Source organism: Aethalodelphis obliquidens, unplaced genomic scaffold (assembly GCF_003676395.1).
Source record: "Aethalodelphis obliquidens isolate GAN/ISIS:26980383/991018 unplaced genomic scaffold, ASM367639v1 scaffold66, whole genome shotgun sequence".
Lineage (NCBI taxonomy): Eukaryota > Metazoa > Chordata > Mammalia > Artiodactyla > Delphinidae > Aethalodelphis > Aethalodelphis obliquidens.
The window spans coordinates 1370428-1378201 of record NW_020838010.1 but is presented as its reverse complement, the minus strand read 5'-3'; positions in this window follow the sequence as shown (position 1 = coordinate 1378201).

Genomic DNA, 7774 nt, shown 5'->3' with positions numbered 1-7774 from the left:
TGGCATGGATTCTCCAGAATCAATTCTGCCAGCACTTTGACTTTGGAATTTTGGCCTCCAGAACGGTGAGAGAATAAATTTGTCTGTTTTAAGCCACCCAGTTTATGGCGATTTGTTGCAGCAGCTTTTGGAAACTAACACATCGTCTATTCCTAACATGCTAAGAGGTTTTGGGTTTTTTGTTTTGGTTTTTTGGTTTCTCTCTTTCATGAATGGGTGTTGGATTTTGTCAGGTACTTTTTCTGTATCAATTGATATGCTCTTTTTTTTTTTAAGTTAGCCTGTTGATATGAGAGATTACACTGAATGGTTTATCCCAACTATGCAAGGCCGGTTCAACACTTGAAAATTGATTAATGTAACTCATCACAGCAATAGGCTAAAGAAAAATATCACATGATCATATCAATTTATTCAGAGAAAGCGTTTGACAAAATCCAACATGCATTCATGATAAAAGTTCTCAATAAACTAGGAACAGAGGACTTCTTCAACTTGATGAAGAACATTTACAAAAACCCTACAGCTAACATCATACTTAATGGTGAAAAACTAGAAGCTTTCCGACTAAGGTCAGGAACAAGGCAAGGATATCCCCTTTCATCACTCCTTTTCAACCTCATACTGGAAGCCTAGCTAATGCAATAAGACATAAAAAGGGAATAAAAGGTATACAGATTGTGAAGGAAACAAGAGATGACATGACTGCCTATGTAGAAAATCCAAAAGAATCAGCAAAAATCTCCTGAAACTAATAAATGATTATTGCAAATTTTCGGGATACAAGGTTAATGTACAAAACTTTATCGCTTTCCTATCTATAAACGGGACTCTACTCAATATTCTGGGATAACCTATATGGGAAAAGAACCTTAAAAAGAATGAATATATGTATATGTATAACTGAATCACTTTGCTGTACACCTGAAACTAACACAACTTTGTAAATCAACTATACTATAATAAAATTAAAATCAAAAAAACACAATACAATTTACATTAGCACTCCCAGAAATGAAATACTTCAGTGTAAGTCTAACAAAATACGTACAAGATCTGTATGAGGAAAACTAAAAAATTCTGATGAAAGAAATCAGACAAGAATTAATAAATGGAGAGATATTCCATGTTTAAGGAAGACTCAATATTTCCGAGATATCAGTTCTTCCCAACTTCATCTATGGACTCAATGTAATCCCAGTCAAAATCCCAGCAAGTTATTATGTGGATAGCAACAAAGTTATTCCAAAGTTTATATGGCGAGGCAAAAGACCCAGAATAACCAAGACAAATACTGAAGGAGAAAAACAAAGTTGGAGGACTGACACTAACCAACTTAAAGACTTCCTATAAAGCTATAGTAATCAAGACTGTGTAATACTGATGAAAGAATAGACAAATAGATCAATGGAACAGAATAGAGAGGCCAGAAGTAGACCCACATAAATATAGTCAACAGATCTTTGACAAAGGAGCAAAGGCAATACAATGGAGGAAAGAAAATCTTCCCAACAAATGGTTCTGGAACAACTGGATTTCCATGTGCCAAAAAAAAAGGATCTAGACATAGAACTTACACATTTCACAAAAATTATCTCAAAATGGATCACAGATCTAAATGTAAAAAGCAAAGGTATAAAACTCCTACAACATAACTTAAGAGAAAATCTAGATGACCTTGGGTTTGATGATGACACCAAAAGCATGATATTTACAGAAGACAAAGATAATAAAGGACCATTATCCAAAATATACAAAGAACTCTTAAAACTCAATAATAAGAAAGCAAACAACCAGATTATAAAATGGCAAAGACCTTAAAGAGACAGCTCACCAAAGGTGCTATATAGATGGCAAATGAGCATATGAAAAGATGCTCCACATTTTATGTCAGCAGGGAAATGCAAATTAAAACAACACTACTGGGGGACTTCCCTGGTGGTCCAGTGGTTAAGACTCTGCGCTTCTAATGGAGGGGGGACAGGTTCGATCCCTGGTCGGGGAACTAAGATTCCACATGCCGCATGGCGCAACCAAAATTTTTTTTAAATTTTTAAAAAAAATCCACAACAGTGACACACTGAATGCTGATGAGGATGTGGAGCACCAGCAACATTTGTTGCTGGTGGGAATGTAAAATGGTACAGGCATTTTGAGATAGTTTGGTGGTTTCTTACAAAACTAAACATACTCTTACCATACTATCCAGCAATTGTGTTCCTTGATATTTAACCAAAGAAGTTGAAGACTTATGTCTACACAAAAATCTGCACACAGGTTTATAGCAGCTTTGTTTATAACTGCCAAAACTTGGAAGCAACCAAGATGTCCTTCAGTAAGTGAATGGATTGATAAACTGTGGTACATCCAGACACTGACAATATTATTCAGTGCTAAAAAGAAATGAGCTATCAAGCCATGAAAAGACATGGAGGAACATTAAATGCATATTCCTAAGTGAAAGAAGCCAATTTGAAAAGGCTACACACTGTATGATTCCAACTATATGACATTGTGGAAAAGGCAAAACTATGCAGACAGTAAAAAGATGAGCGGTTGACAGGGGTTGGTGTAGAGGAAGACATCAATAAGTGGAGCACAGAGGATTTTTAGGGGAGTGAAAATACTCTGTACAATAATATAATGGTAGATACATGTGATTATACATTTGTCAAAACCTACAGGCATTGTGTTAGAAAACTCCTACTTAAATCTTTTATTTTAGCAGACAGTCACTTTTGTTTTATGTTTTGCACACAGGTCTTGGCCTATTTTTGCATATTTCTAATGCCAGTTTAATTTTTGTGGTGTTGTTTTGGTCTGTTTGGTTATCTGGGGTCACCAGGGCTTCTACTTATCCCTGACCCCGTCGCCTGAGCACGTGGAAGCATTTCCCTAGGTCAGGTTTCTGCGTATCTCTCAGTGGGAGACAGGTATGGCAGGACACTCCTATTGGAACCCCCAGCTGCCCTGGTGTCTCTTTGTGGGGGAGGAGAGACAAAGAGCCTTCTAGAACCAGATACTTTCTGTGGTTTCATCCCTCTTATCTGTTCCACCCTCCCTCCTCAGTATCGCTAGGTGAAAGTAGGGAGTCTCAGGCCCAGTGAGGAAGGAAATCGCTTCTTTTGTCTACTATCGTTGGTGGGTCTCCTGATGATTGCCCCTTGCCAGTGGTGTTGAGCTCATCTGATGTTAGAGGGACTCCCACTCAGTTTGGGGGAAGAATCAGTCTCCCTGTGGGCTGCTATGTTAGGATCAAGAAATGCCAGGACTGGGGCCCCTTCCTCCTTTGGGTAAACAGGCATAAGATACCCTGCCTCTCTGTAGTTCCCAGGGTCCAAGCCAGTTTGCTTTCTTCTTACTATCTTTCAGAGTTTTCCCTTGGTTGTCTCTTGCATTATTTGCAGGGAGGCTTTACACTTGTGCTTAGTAAGGAGAAGCAAGGAGACACAGATCTATGTCATTTTGCCCAAACCAGAAATCTCCCTCAAGATTTAAGACTGTAAAAGGGGCCTAAGAGAACTATTGGCCTTAGAAAAGGATCTGCTTCCCATACGATTTAGAGGAATACCAAAGAGCTCCCTACCCCAAAATCCAGCCTACCACTGTACTTGAAATCCTTAGTACTATGTAAACATTTTCCCAAGGGATGTTATAGGGGACAATATTTTGGGTAACACTATAGAGGCATTGGCTCATCATAATAACTGGTTATTATCCATTGCGAAGTCAGAGTATAGAAGCTTTCCCGGATGGAACATAAGACTGTCAGGCAAGTATTAGAAAAGGTCAAGTTTAAGAGGTGCTCTCTATGCTGCAGGGGGGCTAGAGTGAGAATGCTAGCTGCCTTCCAGGTTGGGACAGGATGAGGATACAAAGATGGTGGGAAGATCAGAGGAAATAGTACAGAAAGACAAATTCCTGGCCCCCTTCCCAAAGACGACTTTAATTTTATTTTTTCTTAATGACAGTGGTCAGGCAAAAGGAACTCAGAGAATTAAACATTTTGAAAATTTTAAAGAAAAAGCAAACCATGGTACTGATAACCCTTGGTTTCCTGGATTCAATAGCCATGTCCTTTGTCACAGCCAGGCCATCTGGTCCAGCTGCTTCTCTGTTAGAGTTGGCTGTTTACATGGCAACCAATGTCTTGATGAATTGAGAGAAGTGTTTTAGGGTAGACACCAAGGCAGCACCTTCTAACTCCATGCAGTTTTCCCTTTCCCAATGTTCTCCTCCCTATGTGTTTCTGGTTCCCATAATGCGTATCCCCAAAACAAAATTGGCCTGCAGAAATCAGCTACATTTTCTGATGGAAAGTTCACTGGAGAAAGCTAAGTGACTCTCTCCTGCCCTCAGAGGCCCATCTCATTTCTCCTGGAAGTTAGCCACATCCATCCCTGGCTATGCCCAAATAGTGACTTCCAAATGTCTTTAAAGCATCCAAAATTAAAGGGATAGAATGGGGATTCGGTGACCATTAAAGTTCCCATAAACTTTCCCCTAAAAAAGGGGTTTTGAAGGTATTATTTGGCCATCATTTTTGTCCTCTATTTTATGTCCCAGTATCTATTATGGGATTGGCTAAAGGTAATAATTTATGATAGGTAAGGCAAAAAAAGAACAAAAACCAAAAACAAACCAAAAAAGCCTTTAAGGGCTACCCTCGACAAAAGTGCCTGAAGGCAGAGTAAACACAATTCTCACACAAGGTAAGCCATGGAAGAAGTCTTGATGCCTATCAGTTAGTATCTGTTGAACACCTATTTTCTGCCACAAACAGTGCTAACACTGGGGAAATACTAATGAACAAGACAGACACAATCTCTGCCTGCCATGTCAACGCATGAGGAACCATTTATAGTACAGACCAGAATGGAGGCAAATGAAAATCAAGGATTTGGGATTTTCAACGTATTTTTAATAGAAGACATATAAATATGTAAATTGAGATCTGTAAAAGCTCAACAATATCACCTCGGAATAAGTATGGTAACCTCCAGATCTACTGTGAGACAACATATTTTTAAGAATACGACACATTGTTCTGTAAATAGGTAACAATTGGCAAGGCAATATTTCCAGGCCATTTTTATTGCCCTGATTCCCAATACTCAGCACCATAATCAATCCTTAAATTCTGAAGAAAAGACAGTTTTCAGAAACTGTCCATCTCTAATATAATGACAATACATTTCAGAGCTGAGTTATATATTTCCAGATGAACTTTAAAAAAAATGTCACATCATTCAATTAGTGCACACTCACTACTTAAACCTCTGAGACCACTGTCTATCCCAGCACTGTCCAATAGAACTTTCTGTGATGATGGAAATGTTCTACAGCTGTGCTGTCCAGTTCAGTAGCCATTACCCACGTGTAGCTATGGAACACCTGAAATGTGACTAGTGTGACTGAAGAACAGAATTTCTTATTTTATTTAATTTGAATTCATTTATATTTAAATAGCCACATGTGGATAGTGAACAGTACAAGTTTAGTCTTAAACTGAAAGTGATTCTGTGTGTGTCAGGAAAAAAAAATGTTCCCTTCCTTTGGATTCATTTAGTTTAAATTGAGAAATTATTTAAAAATTGAAAAAGTCAGAAAAAATCTCCACATTGACAAGACTGTGAATAAACAGCAAAATAAAGATTAGTACCTGATTTAAACAAAACTCAGAATTGCAATTTCACTCACTGACCTGGCTGAATTAAAAACAACACCCCCCAAAAAAAACACATACATGGTTGAAATATGTGTGACTGCTTTTAAAAATCAGTGAATACTATTAAAGGAAAATAATCCAAGTTGTATACACTTGAGTTAATCAACACTCTAGAAAGATTTTAAATGCCTCATGTTTTGGTAATGATTGTTCATTCATCTATTTAATGCCTACAATGTGGAAGGCACTTTGCTTGTAGGGGGATTATTATTCTCCTATTATACCAAATAGCCATATTTGACCTGATGCATTTGAAGTGATTTAATTTCCAGCAACTTCATGCAAAATTGCTTCATTTTTGAGTTAGGGAATAATATAACCAAATGATCACTAACTTTATGGATCTGACTGCAAAACCAAAGTTCAAATATATTACGGCATTAAAATGCATAGCACGTACCTTCCGAGAATGGAAACAACATTAACATATCTTTCCAACAGGTGACTAATATATATTACAAGCATCTAAAATGATATGCTTGAACTTTTGCAAAAGACATTTTTTTTTTACAGAAGACATTGTTGATTAACATTATTTTCCTGAAGTAGAATTTAACCCAACTTCCTTAGAAGTCAGCAGAAAGGTTTTCATTAAATAAAATCAGTCATGCTTACCTGTACAAAAAATTCATTTTATATATGTAAGTGAAAATCATTTCTGGATGCTTGGGGTTTAAGGAGGTAATCCACTCTTTTATTTTTCCACCTTTATTCAAATATGATTTACATATAACATCGTGTAAGTTTAAGCTGTACAAAGTGTTGATTTGATATATATTTCAAAATGATTAACACCATAGCATTAACTAACACTTCCATCACATCACATAATTATGTTTTCTTTTTTGTGGTGACAATATTTAAGATCTACCCTCTTAAAAACTTTCAACCATATAATACAGTATTGTCAATTATAGTCACCATGCTGTACATTAGATCCCCAGAACTTATTCATCTTCTAACCGGAAGTTTATACCCTTCGAACAACATCTCCACATTACTGCACACCCACCACCCCTGGTAACCACTGCTATACTCTCTGTTTCTATGAATTCAGTTTTTTGTTTTTAGATACAATTCTACATACGAGTGAGATCATACAGTGTTTGTCTTTCTCTGACTTATTTCACTTTGCATAATGCCCTTAAGGTCCATCCATGTCACGAATGGCAAGATTTCGGAAGGTAGTTAATTCTTTCAGTAAACCTTTCCTATGTGCCCACCATGTGCCAAGCACCATGCTTGACACCAAAAATGTGACATTCTTCCTGACCAGGGAACAAGTCCAAGTAGGACATCAAATTACACATGGATGGAAACATTACCTCACAGCCATTTCTGGATCAACTGATGGACACTACTAACGCCAGGCATACATTACTGAACTCTTTCTTTCTCTGACTTCCATACTCATGTAAGCAAACAACAATATATTGTACCATATATTATACCATATTTCCATTCTATCTACTAGACTGACAGTACCACATTTTGCTTTGGGCTACCTAAATTGTATATGTACACTATACACCAACAAAACCAGTTATACAGTAATTTAAAAACAAAGTCTCTGAAGTATTTATTGGTCACTCTGATTGGGCTTTGTTCCAAAAGTCATAATCAAGTAAGATCCTGACATCATATAAGTAAGTTTTAAACAATAAAAAAAAATGTATACAAGGTATAAACCCAATTTTGTAATGTAATACATACACTTGCAAAGGAAAAAAATAAGAAATTCACCCAAATCTCTGGTAAGATTTCTGGTGACTTTTATTTTCTTATTTATACATTTCCGTATTTCCAACCTCTCTACAAAGACCATACATTACACTTATAATCGGTAAAAATTATATATATATATATATATATATATGTTTGTTAGAGTGAACAACCACTCTTGCAACTGTTCTGAAACTGGCATCTAGTATAGGCCAGAGAAAGGCGTCACATAGGGAAGTAGGTGTTGACTACAGGTGTGATTTTTAGAGGGCTAGTGCAGAAGGCCCAGGGGCGACCCAATTAGCTAATGACTGGAAGCTCTTT